Genomic DNA, 18,396 nt, shown 5'->3' on the forward strand with positions numbered 1-18,396 from the left:
ATAACTTCTCCATCAAATACATATGGTTCTAGGAAAACACCAGTTTCCCTTAAAGTTGACATAGAGCGAAAACAGGCCGCGCTGTGCTTTCTCCGGTTTTCCTGGCTGTGTTCACGGCCACGCTTTGTTCATCGCCTCACTTCTCTGCTTCCGTGTTTCCCAACCTCTGATGCCCGTTCAGTGCTCACTCTGGATCCTATTAGCTGCATTTGATTAACAACCAAAACTATTCTTTCTAACGGTTTTCAAGTAGCTATTACTAAATTTACTAAAGTCAGAGCTACACCTTCTGTTTGTGTATTTTTGTTGTTGTTTGTCTTTTTTCCATTCCATTGTAAGAGAATATTTGCCATAGGCTATCAGACATTCAAAGCTCTTATGCGTATATTTAATATTTCCTCAGAAAATCTAAACTATCTTAGGACAATAGGTTCATATTACTTTTATATTCACTATAATACCTACCAGATTGTTCGTCTTGTTGTAAATTCGTTTTCAATGTAGCTTGAATTGAGTGTTGATCTCTATCCTCAAATCCCAGCATTCTGCTTTTCTCAGCCTTCTTGGTTGACACTATGTGGTGTTTGCTTCCTCGTCCATTCTCCTGTTGTGATGGCGATTGTCAGATTTTAAAATTCCCTCTGTGATTATCCTCTCTGCCATGATAAGAAGTAAAGAAACTGTATTTGTGCAGAATTTAATATAGGTGTTTGTAGATGTTGGGGCACCAAGTGGATTTTCTCGTATCATGGAAACTCCCTGGCATAAACTCAGTTGTCTTTAGAATACTGAATATTTGGAAGAGGTTGAGGGATGGAATAGGCAAGGAGATCATAAAAAAGAGTGGTGACAGGACTGAATCATCAATAGTGAGCTTTGCAGAGCGCATTCTAGAGCCCAGTCTTATTAGTATGGCTGTTGCGAAATGGAGCATCACTGCTAGCAAGAGGGGTAACAATGGGGTGAAGTGCAAGTGTTAGTCACTCAGTTGTGTCCAAGTCTTTGCAACCGTGGACTGTAGCCTACCAGGCTCCTCTGTCCATGGAATTCTCCAGGCAAGAATACTGGAATGGGTTGCCATTCCCTTCTCCAGGGGATCTTCCCAACCCAGGGATCAAACCTGGGTCTCCTGCATTGCAGGCAGATTCTTTACCATCTGAGCCACCGGGTAAGCCACAATAAATGGGATAACCTGTTAAAATTCAAAATGAAGAAATTAGATTAGATTTGTATGGGCTTTCAAAATACCCTGGACATTCCTGGCATTGTTTCAAACTTTCTACCATTGGAAGGGAAAGTATTATCTGGTGAAAACAGCCCTTATAAAGACAAAAGAAAATGTTTGGATACTTCTATTTTGTTGGAAATTTTTTTGTTGTTATTGTTCAGTCACTAAGTCGTGTCCAACTCTTTGCGACCCCATGGACTGTAGCACACCAGACTTCCCTGTCCTTGGCTATCTCGTGGAGTTTGCTAAGATTCATGTCCACTGAGTCAGTGATTCCATCCCACCATCTCATCCTCTGAAAGTTATTTAACCTTTCTTTTGCTTTCCACCAGTTGATTGAATATTGAGTATTCCATCCTGCTATCTCAAATTAATTTTTCCTTAGTGGATATTAGGAAAAATATTGACAGTAAATACCCATGGTCATAAATATCCATGATCAATTGTGAGTAATCCATTACATATGTACCCATCTAGAAGAAAGGCTGAAACAATTCATAGATTTCTCTCTCTGAGGAAATCCTTAAGAGGTCATCATCAAGTCTAAGGTATATCTGTGACAAACTAAAACTATTTAATCAATTATTCTAGTTAAGCAGAGAATGCCAGCCATGGAGATTTTACTGCTTTCTGGTGTTTAAGACTTGCAGGACCTTAACTCTGTGGTTGAGCCAACTTCCTGTGGCTCAGATCACAGCGAAGGTGGACAGTCTTTCGCACCTTCCTATTTGCATTTCAGTCAATGAGTTTTGGCTGGATGCTTGGGACCATGCTGAGGTGCTGGGTTTATGATAGTAGCTGATGAGCACATAGTTCTTTGCCTGGACCAAAATACTTTTTAAAAAAATTTTAATTGAAGTATAGCTGATTTGCAATGTTGTGTTAATTTCTGCTGTATAGCAAAGTGATTCAATTATATATATATATATATATGCACCATATTTTTCATATTCTTTTCCATTATGAATTACCATAGGGTATCGAATATAGTTCCCCGTGTTGTACAGAAATACCTGATTGTTTATCTAACCTATATATAACAGTTTGCATCTGCGAATCCCACATTCCCAGTCCATCCTTCTCCATTTCCCCCTTGTCAACCTCAATTCTGCCCTCTACATCTGTAAGTCTGTTTCAATTTCGTAGATGAGTTCATTTGTGTTATATTTTAGTTTCCTATATTAGTGATATCATATTCTTTTAGACCAGGATACTTTTGAGGGTCATGCTGCTGCTAAGTTGCTTCAGTCGTGTCTGACTCTGTGCGACCCCAGAGACGGCAGCCCACCAGGCTCTGCCATCCCTGGGATTCTCTAGGCAAGAATGCTGGAGTGGGTTGCCATTTCCTTCTCCAATGCATGAAAGTGAAAAGTGAAAGGGAAGTCGCTCAGTCGTGTCCGACTCTGAATGTCATAGGGAATGCTATTAATAGCTATACTGAGATAATTGTCATAAATCTGAACTGGTCCAGGTACCTCAGGACTTATGTAGAGTCTCTCACCCACCTCATTCTTGTCTTTTTCAAATCCAGTTACCCTCAGTTTCTTCAGTCTTTCTGAAATCATAAGGCTAACCGTGGATATAGTACTAATTGAGGTCTACTCAGTGTCAAAGATGAAGCGCCCCAGACAACTAAGGAGCTGATTTCATTTGGGTCATTACCATGGAGAGAGCTCCATTGATGAGTCTCAGATAGAAGGAAGAAAGCCTGGGTTTTTTTTAAAGGAGGCAGGTAAACAAGGGAGTCATCCTTTATTTTACTGGGGAGTCATTTCCTTTGGGAGCTGGGCCACAGCTGTGTCACAAACAAGTCCCTGACCTTGAGGTTTGCCTGCAGCCACTGAGGACAATCAGATAAGAGGGCTCCTGGCTCTTGCTTTTGCCCAACCAATTCCTGCAAACACCATCAATGAAAAACATGCACTAAAGCCACAGTTACCTTCTCATTCCCATTTCCTTCTATTACATCTTCAGCTCGGCTTGCATATATCACATCCAGTATCCTCTCCGGTCTGGAAAATCCTGAAACACCAAAACCATCAAAAGAGAGACCTATTTATGAATAATTCATTATAGTTCTTTGGCTTTGCAAAATGTCTTGGCTTCTATTAGCATAATCAGAGGCTAGTTCAGATCCCCCCAGGGAGGTGCTACTGGAATTTTTTCTGAAGCATTAGATGTAAGACATATCCACCTGGGGAAAACGGAGATATATTTCTAAAAGACATACATATAGATGGAGTTGATTTTATCATGCTAAATCAGATGAGGTAAGAAGGAAATGTTTGACTGTGATTTACAATATATATCATCCATGTTAAACTCAAAGTTGGAAAAACAAAAAAGATTTAAAGAGACATATTTTAATTTCCCTAGGATGGTAAGAGGATGCATTATATGATAGGACATGAAGGTAGAGAAAGCCTGTTTTGATGCTTTATCATTTTATCCAGATACTATTGACATCAGCTCATATAAATTATTGGAAATATGAGATTAATTCTCTAATAAGAACTAATCCTACACAAATGAGGGGAAAATACCTGAAAATGTGAATCATATAATATAAAGCAGTGATCCAAAAGGGAAAATGTAACTTTAGAAAGAAGAAAAGACCAAAATAAGGCTAACCTGCTGTTTTATCTTGACCTTCACAAATGCCTCCTGTAGCAACCCACTCCAGTGTTCCTGCCTGGAGAATCCCAGGGATGGGGGAGCCTGGTGGGCTGCCGTTTATGGGGTCGCACAGAGTCCGACACGAATGAAGCGACTTAGCAGCAGCAGCAGCAGCAGCTTTCCTGAAGAGGCCGTAACTGAGACCCAGTGCAACAGGCCACCTCCAGCCTGGGGGCCTCCGATGATGAGCTCGGTCTCTGCTGGGGCTAGTTTCCTCACTTGTGAGACACCCCGGTCTTCCCTACAGCCCCACCACCCACTTCTCCTTTTAGACACCCAAGCGCAGGGCAGTGACCTTCCTCCAGCCAGCACACTGTTTGTGTTTGATGGTCTAGCCAGAGCTTCCATCTTTAGCTCCTTCCTCCTTCTCAGCCCTTGTGCAGTAGAATGTAAACTCCAAGAAGAGATGGCTTTGGTCCCACTTGTATCCCCAGGGTGTCCAGCATGACCTAGCCCCTGACAGATACTCAACAAGTATCCATTGAATCAATTAGCAGTTAATTTTGAAAATAACTTTTCAAACATTCTGAATATTTCCTCCTTATTTTAAACATGGAGTAAAAATCTTAGAGGGCTTCCCTGGTGGCTCAGTGGTAAACAATCCACCTACCAAAGCAGGAGACATGGGTTTGATCCCTGGGTCGGGAAGATCTCCTGGAGAAGGAAAGGGCAACCCACTCCAGTATTCTTGCCTGGGAAATCCCATGGGCAGAGGAGCCTGGGGGCTACAGTCCAGGGGGTCACAAAGAGTCGGACACAATCTTAGAGTCTATCTTAGAGTCTACTTTTATTTCCTGTTGGACGGGGAAGGTAGGGAAACTCCAATAATATGCAACAGAAGACTTAAAAATCCACTGTTGGCCTATTTCTCCCCTGATTCTCCTCTCTTCTCCTTCCAGTTAGTGTTAGTAACCACAGGTGAAGTCTGTACACACAGACCCTTGGGAAACACCTCCTAGGGTGGGGATTGATGAAAGCTTTGGTAAGTGGGGGTCGATGTTTGGGTTTGCTTTACAAATATTCCAATATCCTGAAAGAACTCAGATATCGTGGAGAGTCGAGTGGAAACACCTGATTCAGCCAATATGTCTGAGAATGAGGATCGCACGGAGTGTATTAACTGAGCTGTGACTTCACTCATTGTATCAGGAAAGCTAAATTCCCAGTGAATGCTAGGATCTTAATTTTCTCACCCTTACTCACAAATTTAACTAAATATCAGGGTGATTTCTGACTTTGTCCCATTTATAATTCCTTTTACTTCAAACTAGATTTTGAAATCTCGGGGCACCTGAGGGAATTGCCCTGCGTCCAGTGCTCCTCGTGGGCGTGCAGGAGTCCTTGCTAATTCGGGGCTGGGCCCATGGGCGTTTCCCAGAAAAGTCCTGTGCGTGCCCTCCATGCGTGCCTCATGGCACGGAAGGAAAAGGCCTCCCTAGGATGGACAGACAGTGCTGCCTCTGGACAGAGGCCGCCGGCCTGGAGCTCTGAATGTGCTGGGCTCCCCACAGCCCTGAGGCCACAGGTAACTGAGTCCGTGGCCGAGGGCTGAGCAGCTCAAGCCCAGTCCCGTTTTAAATGTTCAGTGCTTCAGAGCCCATTGATAGTGAGTCGGAGAGAGGCCGATTTAAGCCTGATTCTAGAGGGGTCTGGCAGGCTAGGAGTCCCTGGGGTTGCAAAGACTCAAGACAGGACTTAGTGACTGAGCACCTACTGTTTATTAAGCTTGTGATCCTGGCTGAGCTAGTTTTAATTCCTAGGCCTGAGTTTCCTCCAGTTCCTAGATTGTCCTAGGCACCCTTCAGTCACTCAGCTGCCAGGGTGGCCAGTGACCAGTGTACAGACTGAGTAGATACGGAACATTTCCATCAAAGCAGAATGTTCTGTTGGCCAGCTCCGTAGGTTCTACATATATGTGATATCAGCCGGTATTTGTCTTTCTCTGTCTGCCTTCACTCAGTATGGCAATCCCTGGGTCCATGCATGTTGCCGCAGATTCTTCTCCATGCTCATTTTGTGGCTGAGCGATGCCCCATTTTACGTGAGTGCCGCGTCTCCTTTGTCCGTCTCTCCGGGCGTGGGCACTTGGATTGCGTCCGCGTCTTGCTGTTGCACAGGGCTGCAGTGAGCACTGGGGTGCGTGTGTCTTTTCAAATTATGGTGGTTTTTTTTTTTTTTCCCGGATCCTTGCCCAGGAATGGGATTGCTGGATCATATGGTAGCACAAAGGCTTTAAAGTTGAATTTGCCACAGGGGGAGGACCATGCCTCAAGGCTTCCAGGCACCTGACGTCCTAGTCGGGCTCCTTGGGAGGAGAGGAGGTTCACCAGGGATGTGACCTCACTCTGAAGCTACAACCTCACAACGATACTTTGGCATAATGAAAATATCCCAAAGGGATGATGGATTCAAGCAAGGCAGAGTAAAAGGAAGAGTTTTATTCTCAATTGTCCATGCGAGAATAAAAATAAAATAGAATGGTTTTGAGGCGAACCGGGGACTAAAAATCTACTAAAAACTACTGCTGTCTCTGTGAAGAAGCAGAGTGGGTCCTTGGCAACTCCCTGGCTTTGGGCCCACGCCCCCGGAGAACCATGGTTCCATTAGCTTGAACAAAGCAAAGCCGTCGTGTCAAGCTGGCTTGGGAGGTATCACATTGAGTTTGGTGTCAGACCTTCACGAGAGGCTTAAATTATGCAAGCCTTTTAAGCTTTCCTGAGTATAAATTATTAACCTTTTTTGACCTTCTCTTTGTATTTACTTATCTATGTAAAGCCAATTTAAATATGGTAGCAGATCACCCCTCAGATTCCTTTCCTCTAAGGAACCCCTGTCATAAATAGCACTCGTCAGTAGATTAAAGATGAAAGTGCATTTCACTGAAGGAAATAGCTGACAAGATCCTGAACCCATTTTGGCAGAAAACTTAACATTCAGCCTTGATCCCCGGAAACTGTCAAATGAGAATATGCATCATCATGAGGAATAAAGAGGAGGTGGGGGTGGAGTCCTCCGTGGGGCCAGAGATGGAGCCCCAGGAAATCAACAAGCAGGCTCGCTCTCCACTGAGGCTCGTGTTTTTCACTTGGATTACCTAGCGAACACTCTTTTCTCGTTTGCTTTATCGTAGCTGAAATAGGAATTTGAGCTTAGCTGCATTCACACCATCACTTAATACGCAAGTAGACGCGTGGGGTGCTGTTTGCCTCCTGCGGTAAGGAGTAATGAAAAGAAACTCAATCTGGGAGGTAGTAAAGTGGGCTCATTCCCTCGTCGTCCACCCTGGTGCGGCTGCGGGGACCTTTCGCCGTGCTTCACATCGCCTTCTGTTTTGTTCCTGGGTTGTATTAAGGGAAATGGGGCTTGACACCTGCGAGTCTGGTGATCTTCCAAGTAGAGTTTTTCCCAGCTCTTGGCCGTCCCGAGGCGGTAGCTCCCAGGACAATCAGTTAGACGTGTTTTAGCGCTGGTTCCAGTTGCTGCAATGATGCGCTAATCTGCGTGTCTCCAGGACAGGCTGCTTATTCACTGTGGTGCCCCCAGTGCCAGTGTGCCTCCTGCTGCCACTAAGCCGCTTCAGTCATGTCCAACTCTGTGTGACCCCCATAGACGGCGGCCCACCAGGCTCCTCCGTCCCTGGGATTCTCCAGGCAAGAGTACTGGGTGGGTTGCCATTTCTTCTCCAATGCATGCATGCAAGCTAAGTCACTTTAGTCGTGCCCAACTCTGTGTGACCCCATGGACAGCAGCCCACCAGGTTCCTCTGTCCCTGGGATTCTCCAGGAAAGAACACTGGAGTGGGATGCCATGTCCCCCTCCCAGCGTGCCTCCATCCCTCTGTAACTACACTGTCTGCACTTTCGTTTGGTTGCCTGCCTGCTTAGCCAAGGGGTTTCTTTTGAGACGCACTTGCTCTAGAGATAGAGGTGGCAAGCACTGTGGGAGTGTTTCCATTTGCGGGGTGGGGGCCTGGCTGAGCCCTCCTTTGCTCCTCAGAGAGGAGAGATGCTTTCCATTTTGGCTCTTCCAGCTGTAGACAAGCAGCACCTGGCATGTGAGGGGCCGGCCTGAAGATTATGGAATTTTTTTTTTTTTTTTGGTATGTCATCAGATAACTTGATAAACACAAAATTGAATCTGTCAGATTTTGATGCCAGATTTTGAAATATTGCTAAAGCTCCCTTAAAACTGTCACTGTTAATAAATTTTTATAATAAGATTCGTTGTATTTGCCCACTAGTACATGCCTTCTGATAAGCCTTCTGAATCATCCATTGGATGATTTTCTATGGTCCCGAGAAGTCAGGATCAGTGGCCTCTGAATGCTCATTGGCCATCTCCACTTTGCATCCAGGCTGCCTCCCTGAACCACAGAAGGTTTTCAAGCGTTCAAGTTCAGTTCTGAAGTCAGAGGATGCCCTGGAACATTTAGGGGTGGGGGAGTTGGTGTAAGTCTATCTTGACTGCAAACCTCATTTGTAAGTCACATCGCCTCCTAATGAATAGGGTGTATGTGTGATTACTCAGCCATGTCCAACTCTTTGCAACCCCAGCCCATGTCACCTTGAACACGGCACATGTTAACACGTGTCCTGTTGCTTGTTGTGTGTGCGTGTGCTCAGTCGCCCAGTCGTGTCTGACCCTTTGTGACCCCATGGAGTGTAGCCCACCAGGCTCCTCTGGCCATGGAGTTCTCCAGCAAGAATACTGGAGTGGGTTGCCATTTCCTTCTCCCAGAGATCTTCCCGATCCAGGGATCGAACCCATGTCTCTTGCATCTCTTATATTAGCAGGGGGATTCTCGACCACTGCATCACCTGGGAAGTCCAATGAATAGGGTGCCCGTCTGAATATTAGGGGGTCAAGCTGAGTGTTCAGTGGCTCAAGTCTTAGAAGAATCTAAAGTAAGGATTAAGAGCTTGGGCCATGATTTTGGACAAGTTCCTTATTTCTCTAGTGAGGATTCTAATAATAGTTAAATCACCGCATGCTTTAATGATGAAAGGAGTCAATGTATAGGAAACAGTTGAAACAGTGTCTGATACACACTGTAGAGTCAGGACATCCCCTGTTTCGGCGGTTATATAGTAATTGCAGTACCACCCCTCATGGGAAGGGTTAAGAACTGCACGCGGCAGGGACACTCCGCTCTGTCCTGAGCGTGGAGGTTAAGCCTAAAGACATGACAGAGGCAAACCTTTCCTTCTGATGACTTTGTGTTTAGTTTCCTGTCCCTGTTGTGATCGGTGTGACAGAAATAACACAGAAAGACCCACTCTTCTTGCCTCCTTAATAAGATTACCTGCACTTCTAGTTCTGAAAACATTGAAAAAGCTTTCAGAACTATTATTTTCTAGTATTTTAATGCAGTGCAAACTATTGATGCCAATTGGAATGCGGTTTTCCTTCCTCAGACTTGTTTACCAAACGGATGAGTTGAAATTTACCCGGGGTTTTGCCAAGCATTTTGGAAAGTCTCTTCTCTCCATGAATCTCTTCTTATCCATGGTCTAAAGTTCGAGAACACACGAACATTAACTGCTCGTGACTCTTCCTTTTAGCTTGCTCAGTATTGAGGATTTGATTTTTTTAATTTAAAAAAATTATATTTTATAAGCAGACACCCAGGAAATGGAAATGCACCCATCGGAATCCTACCACAGCCTAACACAGAGGCTGTGAATGAGGTTCACAGGACTGAAGACTTAATTACATGAGTCAAAGTTTGATTTAAATTGTAAATTCTCTGTTGATACCTAATTTCAATCTCAGTTTCAGTGAACTGAATTTTAAAGCCCAAACACAGGACGCATGCGGACAGTAGCCCCATCTAGAGGAGGAGCTGCATGGCTTTCCCTCTCGTTTTGTTTTCCTCTTCAGCATTTCTTCACACTGTCCCGTGAATGGGAAGAAGGGGAAACTCACAGATTTGCCTGCGAGAGAATCACTTGTCAGCCCCTCAGGGTGGCCGCAGCTGTTTTAGGGAGAGGTGGACCCTTGTGAGGGCAGGGGCCACCCGAGCATGGCGCTGTCAGAGCATTACCTGTCATACGCTGTGGACTCAGCCAGGACCCCCCCTCGTTCAGCGCCCGGCTGCGTGGTTCAGCAGACGTGGATGACCTGTGTCATGAGATCCGCCCCACGGCAGCTGGGGGAGGGCAGGAGAGGGGGACACGCAGACCCCAAGGCAAGGGGGCATCACACACCTGTGCCCCTCACCAGGCTCCACGCCCTCTGCAGCCTGGCTCATGTGGGCGAGGGGGTGCCTGGCAGGAGTGGGGTGGTGCTTCCAGCCTGCCGTCCAACAGGACAGAGCCTTCTCATTCCCTTCCTGTTTGGTGCACTCACTCTTCGGTTTCTATCCCCCGAGAAATCCTGCAGAGGTATACAGTAAGTGTAGCCGTCTCTGGTTTCACGCTTAGAAAAACCCCTGTTTACAATGAAAGTGCAAGTCGCTCAGTCGTGTCCGACTCTTTGCAACCCAATGGACTACACAGTCCATGGAATTCTCCAGGCCAGAATACTGGAGTGGGTAGCCTTTCCCTCCTCCAGGTGATCTTCCCAACCCAGGGGTCGAACCCAGGTCTCCCGCACTGCAGGCGTATTCTTTACCAGCTGAGCCACGAAGGAAGCCCCGCCCTTTAGAATAACAAGGTTTAAAAAACCTCAGTTTCTCACAGAGGATCCCGTCTCATCTCTGCCCTAGTTCACTGAACTCGCGTTCACGCTTTGCTTACCATGAGCTGGCAAAATTGAACACTGATTGCGTGGAGGAGGCCAGCTTCAATCCAGGCCGCTCAAGCTCACGATTTTAACCCAATTATGTACGGCAGTTTCCCCTCATCCGGAGCGAGCGGTCCTGAGTGCCTGAGTGGAGGTGTAACCTGATTAGGGAGCCCACCGTGACGGTTGGCATGACGGAGCCCCAGTGTGCGCCCCGAGTAAGCGGCCTCCATATGGCAGGGCTCCCGGGACCCTGGTGGGAACTTCAAACATGCACACATGCACACACACACACAAGAATAACATTACACTCAGACGGAAAACACCGGGCTTGGAGATGAACACACAGACAGCACTGCTGAAAGTGGTTGTGGAAGGGGCCCTGTTCTCAGTGACCCCAGTGGGGAGCCTGGGCCGCTCTTCAGAAAAGAACCCATTTGGGGGTAATAACCACCCACTCCCCAGCCACTTAAAGACAAATTCCTGTTACCTTGGTGGCAAAATGCATTAAAAATACCAAGAGAGCACTTGCTGGCAAGTGATACCAAAAAGATAGATTGGGTATTTAAGACAACTGGAAACGTGTCTGTGTGGGCGGCTCAAAAATCCCCCTAAACTGGAAGCCACTCGAATGACAACGCCCACCGGCCAGCGAGTGTATCAACATCTCCAGACTCAGAAACACAGAGGTCACGCATGCCCCAGGGAGAGCAAATGAAAAAAGGCTTTGTGTGTTTTCGGCTTAAAAGCTTGTTCTCCTGGCTGTTAGAAACAGAATCTCACTGATGCAGACCCGAGGGGACGTGTTAGATTTCTGCCCGAGCCCCTCCCGGGTCCCTTCACCAGGGTCGACAGCGACCAGAGCCCCAGGGCCCCCCCACCCAGCACACGTGGTCGCAGACACGCAGTGTGGAAAAGACACTGTGCCGCTGCTGCCGGCACGCCGGGCCTTACATCACTGTCGTATTAGTCTAAGCAGAACAGAGCAGATTGTTTATTTTGGTTCAGCTCTGCTTCAGGAGGTAACATCAGCTGTAACTCCTCGAATGACACATTCCAACAGCAATGTTGCAGATCCCAGGGAGCAAGTTGCCCTGTTAGGGGGGTGTGGCACCAGAAGCATCTGGATCTGTTCCCCAAATTCTCCCTGGTCCGGGCAGCCCCTCCTTCTTACTTCCCAGTCAGTTCCCTTTTCCCTGCGTTACTTAGTAACGTTCATACCTTCCTGAGGGTTAAACAAGCCAGGCTCCTAATTTCTCGGAAACTGCTAATTTGAGATGAGTCCTCCCTTTTCCTTAGAGCATATTTAAGTCTTTTAATATTTCGCACTTTAAAAGAATTTGCAGAATTGTTAAATATCATGAAGCTCCAGAGTTAAGAATCCGAGGGCTTCCCAGGTGGCACAGTGGTAAAGAATCTGCCTGCCAATGCAGGAGACGCAGGTTCGATCCCTGGGCCGGAAAGATCTCCTGGAGGAGGAAATGGCAACCCACTCCAGTATTCTTGCCTGGAGATTCCCATGGACAGAGGAGCATGGCGGGCTACAGTCCGTGGGGTTTCAGAGAGTAGGACACGACTGGGCAACAGTACACACTGGGGTAAGAGAGATTTAGTACAAATCAGGAAGGGACAGACATGGCTGGAGTGCCTTGGCCAAGGGGATCTAATGACCCCAAGTGAGGCTGGACTGAGCCCCGTCTCCTGAGGGTGCAGGCTCGGAGGTTGGGGCGCCCGTGTGTTTATTTGCTGCATGTTTAATGATCACAGAGCTCTGCAGGGCAGCTGGACCTGCAGCCCCACTGCAAACCCAGGGGCAGACCGTGGGATCGGCAGCTTGCTCGGAGTCTGCTGGGAGTCAGCTGGATCACACGCCCCAGAGGGTCGCCCTCGTCCCCGTGGGCCACCTCCACGGCAGGCACCGCTCACCACCCACCCCTCAAGCATCAGCTTCACACGCATCGTCTGAAACCCCACAAACTGTTCTGGGCGGGGGTGTCATCGTCTCATTCCCCATGAGACGCCCTCGTCCCCACGTGTAGAGGGGTTTGGGGAAAGCACCGTCTGTAACATGCAGAGCTTCCAGCCAGCTTGTTCTTAACGAGCGTGCACGTTCCTCAGGTAGAAGGATGGTGAGGAATCTCGTCTCACTCAAGTTATTATTCACCCTGAGCATCAGCGTATTGCATTTTCCCAAACAGCTTATGAGTCAGAACCACTGAAGCACCACAGTGCCTGATTTCCACAGGCTTTTTTTTTTTTTTTTGCGAGTGTGATGCTCAGGCCTGTGTACTCGGGTGCTTTTGTTTTTTCCCGTAAATTATGTGTGGCTCATCGTGAGCCCGAGATGCTCCCATGCATTGGTTTTCCTGTGAGGATGTGTTCCAGCCTCCAGGCAGTGAAGGAGGGAGGCAGTCTTCTGTTATCTGGCTGTGCACTTCCACTCGGAGGGAAGCGCTCTGACAAACCCGTTGCATTTACCCAGCACGCGTCTCTGCCTCCAGGTCAGCGTCTAAATGTGTGTGGGCGCGGGAGAAAGCTTCCCGCTGAGGCCACGGGTGGGGGGTGGCAGGGGTGTGAGGACAGAGGGGCTGAGATGCGACCCCTCCCCACCCCCACCCCCCACCTGTGACCCCAAGACCCAGCTACCCCGTAACTTGTACTCACACTTCTTTCTTAAGCTTCTTATAGCACAATTCTCTTGATTGGGACTCTTTTAAGCCACAGAATGCTTTCTCTCCCCATCCTTTAGTTTGGTCACATTAGAGGCCCAGAATAGCTTGTTTTCTAATTCATTGCTTGCCCAAGAAATCAGAGCCACGTCATAAGCATGGCTTCAAATATACTGAATCACGAATTCCTTGAAGTCGCTAGTTTAACTACAAAGTGTGTTTCTACAGTAAAAGACTCGAGGTCAGGTTCTGGTTGGAGACTGGCATGCCCCAGCAGCCTGATGGATGGGCTTGAGCGCCTCGGTCCTTCCAGCCACTACCCGCACCACCCCCCCCCCCCCCCCCCGCCGCTCACACATGCCTGCGAGCCCAGCAGGTGTGCAGCACCCCCTGTGCTAGGTCGTTGTTTGTTGTTCAGTCACTCAGTCGTGTCCGACTCTGTGACCCCCACGGACTGCAGCACGCCAGGCCTCCCTGTCCATCACCAACTCCCAGAGCTTGCTCAAACTCATGTCCATTGACTCGGTGATGCCATCCAACCATCTCATCCTCTGTCGTCCCCTTCTCCTTCTGCCTTCAATCTTTCCCAGCATCAGGGTCTTTTCCAATGAGTCAGTTCTTCCCATCAGGTGGCCAAAGTACTAGAGCTTCAGCTTCAGCATCAGTCCTTCCAATGAACATTCAGAGGTGCCAGCCTCGTTTCTCCAGCGTGCCATAACCTAACTCCTGCCCTGAACTGCTCACGCCATCCTGCCCAGCACCCCTGGGGGTGTCAGAGAAGGCTGCTTTTTAGGAAAATTTGTCACACTATTAGAACTAAGGAAGGCAGATACAAAAATGTCAAGTGCTTAGGACAGCAATAAAGTGCTAACATTGGGTTAGCGACTAGCCATTTTAGTTTAAATCTTTTCATTTGCGTTTTTCTGGGCAAGGCGTTGTTCCTTGCATGATAAGCAGCCTAACTAATCTCAACACAGCCTCATTCTCTTTTTTACAAGTGACTTTCTGAAGATATTAAGCGTAAGGATTAGGAAATAACTCAGCCTTCAGGGCAAATGTCTCAGTACAAGGAGAGTTACTCGGCCACACAGGAGGTTGTGTCCATTTAGGGCCCACGTAGAGACTCCGGAAATCGGGCCCGTGAGCCAGGAGTGGTCACACCTCCTGGGATTCTGGGCGTCCCTGGTTTGTGAGCGAGTCTTGCCAAGTCGGTCAGAAAGCGGGGAGGCCTGAGTCATGGGGGTGGAGGGTAACTCTGTCTCTTTCATCCTGAAGCCCTTACAGGATGGCTCGCTGGCACCGTCTAGAATGAGCTCATGCATGCAGACCGCGCTGTGTGACTTCAGGCAGGTCCATTCCTCCCTCTGACCCATCAGAGAGAGGTGACACCCACGTGTCACCCACCTGTGAAGTGGAACAGCAGTAATAATACCTCTTTTGGCTTCCAGGACAGCGGCTCTTGGAGGGGCGTGTGAGGAGATGGGGGGAGTCCTCCCAGCCTGTGCGTTTCCCGCTCCCGCCCCAAGTGAGACATCTGGCAGTGTGGTGGTGCATGCCTGCACGATGGTGTCTGACTCTCTGCAACTCCACGGACTGCAGCCCGCCAGGCTCCTCTGTGCGTGGAGTTCTCCAGGCACGATTACTGGAGTGGGTAGCCGTTCCCTCTCCAGGGGATCTTCCGGACCCTGAGGTCCAACCTATGTCTCCTGCACTGCAGGCGGATTCTTTCCCACTGAGCCACCTGGGAAGCCCGTGAAGACAGTTTCAGTTCAGTTGCTCAGTCGTGTCCGACTTTTTGTGACCCCATGAACCTCAGCACACCAGGCCTCCCTATCTATCACCAACTCCCGTAGTTTACCCAAACTCATGTCCAATGAGTCGGTGATGCCATCCAACCATCTGATCCTCTGTCATCCCCTTCTCCTCCTGCCTTCAATCTTTCCCAGCATCAGGGTCTTTTCAAATGAGTCAGCTCTTTGCATCAGGTGGCCAAAGTATTGGAGTTCAACATCAGTCCTTGAAGACGTTTTAGGTTGTCACAATTGTGGGGGAGGGTACGGTTGACATCTAGTGTGTGGAGACCAGGCAAGGGACTGCTGAACATCCTGGGGTGCATGGACAGCCCCCCCCAACAGAGAAGTACCCACCTAGCCCCACCTGTGGGCAGTGCTGAGCAGGAACCCTTTGCTGTGAGGTCACAGGTGAACCTGTCCAAACACCCCGTGGACGTGAAGCTCCAGGGAAGCCTTAGGAGCCTGCCTCTGAGATGCAGCTTCTCTGTATACTCAGCTCGGGCCTCTTAGCATCTGAAAACAGTGCTGTAATTCTCATTAACATGCTTCCTTTCAGTAAAGCATTAAAATATTAAAACCCGTTGTTCCTATGGGACCCCAGAAAGTTATTCCTATTTTGATTTTGAAATTCAGACATCCCTGACAAACTTTTGTATTTTTTTTTTGAACCTGCACTTTCGCAAAAGTGGTCACCAACTGAAAAGTTTCCCGAGTAAATAAGGTGGCCCGAGTGACTTGAAGAGCATGTGGATGCAGTAATCTGACCCTTGCTTGCACGCTGTCCAAGGGCAACAGCCATATCCAGTTGGTAACTAAGAAGCCAAGGAGAGCCTCCACTGGAGAAGCTTCGAATGGAGATAAACTCAAGATTGTCAGATGACTGTTGGGCCCCAGCGTGTGGAGGACATTCGGAGGGAGGTGCCCTGGGACCTTCGTGGCCGCCTGGCAGGTCCCGAGTAGTCACAGCTGCTGCTGCAGAGCCTTCCTGGTGCTGCAGACCAGGGACGGGCAGGCCTCATCTTGTGGGAGAGGCTGCCTCTTCTCTCTTTCCCCGTCTGCTTCCCAGACTCCCATCCCAACCCCCCCGCCCCTCCACCAGGTCATCCCATCCCCCTCCCTCCATCCCCTCCATCCCCCTCCCCTCCCTCCATCCCCTCCATCCCCCTCCCCTCCCTCCATCCCCTCCATCCCCCTCCCCTCCCTCCATCCCCTCCATCCCCCTCCCCTCCTTCCATCCCCCTCCATCCCTCCCCTCCCTCCATCCCCTCCATCCCCCTCCCCTCCCTCCATCCCCCTCCATCCCCCTCCCCCCTTCCATCTCCTTCCATCCTCCTCCATCCCCCTCCCCTCCTTCCATTCCCCTCAGTCCCCTTACCCCCTTCCATCTCCTTCCATCCCCCTCCATCTCCTTCCATCCCCCTCCATCCCCCTCCATCCCCCCTCCATCCCCCTCCATCACCCCCATCCCCCTCCATCCCCCTCCCCCTCTATCCCCCTCCCCCACTCCATCTCCCTCCATTCCCCTCCCATCCCTCCATCCCCCTCCATCCCTCCATCCTCCCCTCCCTCCATCTCCCTCAAGCAGCTCCACCATGCCTGTCTCCCTCTTTTAGCTTCTGTTGCTTCAGGACTATGAAGGCAGCACCAAGCTAGCTGACATTGATCTGTACACCATGATGAAAAGAATCCATGCAAATTAGATTTCGTTTCCCCTTAAGGCTAGACGGTGAGAGCCCCCAGAACCTAAGAAAGGAACAGCATGCCTGCTCCTCCTCCGCACTCCGTGCTCCCTGCCCAAGCCCTGGGTTCAGAGCTGATTATTTCCAAATGCATTTCCTTGAAACCCATGGCCAGTGTTATGAAAATCAGGAACCTTGATGGGGGCCTTGGATTTTTCTGCTGTCAGTTGACACATCAGGGTGGTTTTGTGAGCTGAATGCAGGACACTACTATTCCTTCCCTTCTGTCCCTTCATGTTGCCGCTGAGCTGGATGTGTAAGGAGGAAGCGGTGATCTCTGAGCGGCTGACATGTCACATGAACGTAGGAATACCTCTGGACGGAAAACAGCTTCAATTCCAATAAACCTCAGTCAGGTGATAGAGGCCTATTCTTAATACACAGCTTTTCTTTTGATATCATTGTGTTTTGTCTTACTGATGCTCTAAGGGCCTCTGTGTGTCTGTCTAGTTCCCTGAGTCTCTCGATTCAAGCCTTATCACTACCGAGATAGTGTGGGTTCAGTCGCCCTGTGTGTCAGTGAGAGGCTCTTACTTTGGTCTAGCCAGACCACGTTGCCATCACCAGAGAGCAAACATTTGCTGTTAATCAAAAGGAAGCTGGATGCAGGTGAGATAACCCAGGACTTGGATCCTGGCAGCCTACATCTCCCCGCCCTGCACACTGTTGGCCTGATGAGCTGGGAGCAGGCATTGAGTACCAGCTTCCCTGGTGGCTCAGATGGTCAATAATCTGCCTGCAATGCAGGAGACACAGGCTCGATCCCTGGGTCGGGAAGATCCCCTGGAGGAGGGAACGGCAACTCGCTCCAGTATTCTTGCCTGGAGAATCCCATGGACAGAGGAGCCTGGCGGGCTACAGTCCATGGGGTGGCAAAGAGTCAGACAAGACTGAGGGGCTAACATTTTGACTTTCACTGACTCACAGGAGACAGAAACTGTGGCTGCCTCTGTGCCAGGAGCCACCCAGGGATGCTTTCTTTGCTCTCCTCAATGAGCTGGACACCTTTAGAAGAAAACTGTGGACAAAGCAAAGAGAATCTCACGTGAAAACATTTGTATTCATCCCGCAGACAGGCTTAAGATTAAAGATGCCTCAGGTCAGGCGGCAGTGTGGCAGGGAGGGTTTGCCATTAGTGACAGGTGACAGGGTTGGTGGCAGGGAAGTGGTTCCAGGGAGGCCTGGGGACAGATCCTGTGCATCTTCACTGTGGAGCATCATTTAACTTACCTGCCTCACCCTGAAAATGGACTGATGGCCTGTCACTGCTCTGCAAGGTGCTTGAGAGAACCACGAAGTTGAAGTCAAGAGCAGGATGCCAGCATGTTCTCCAGCGTCTGCCCCACAGCAGAGAATAAGCAAGAGCAGTCAGTGTCCGCAGACCCTCGGGGACAAAATCCCCTGGTTTAAACGGGCCGCGTAAGATGTGTTCTCGTCCTGAGCCCTGGCGTTCAGCGCTGAGTGGCAGGAGGGCTCACAGATCTGGGGCCCCCGGATCCAGGTCCCAGACCTCTGTCTGTCTCCCCAGCAGCTTCCCTGAGCTGCGAAAGCTGAGGATCTGGGCTGCC

General features: G+C 49.1%; 1 protein-coding gene and 1 long non-coding RNA gene across 9 annotated transcripts in view; one reads left to right on the forward strand and one right to left on the reverse strand.

Annotated features, from left to right (window-relative positions):
- Positions 1 to 18,396, forward strand: part of PRKN (parkin RBR E3 ubiquitin protein ligase) — a 1,206,600-nt gene that overhangs the window by 725,606 nt on the left and 462,598 nt on the right. The window lies entirely within an intron of this gene.
- On the reverse strand, positions 1,075 to 3,995 carry LOC112587583. Its single transcript, XR_003112092.2, has 3 exons — positions 3,860 to 3,995; positions 3,168 to 3,250; positions 1,075 to 1,192 (listed from the first exon to the last, which is right to left on the reverse strand). It is a non-coding gene; the product is annotated as an uncharacterized LOC112587583 (long non-coding RNA).

Source organism: Bubalus bubalis, chromosome 10 (genome assembly GCF_019923935.1).
Source record: "Bubalus bubalis isolate 160015118507 breed Murrah chromosome 10, NDDB_SH_1, whole genome shotgun sequence".
In the NCBI taxonomy this organism is placed as follows: domain Eukaryota; kingdom Metazoa; phylum Chordata; class Mammalia; order Artiodactyla; family Bovidae; genus Bubalus; species Bubalus bubalis.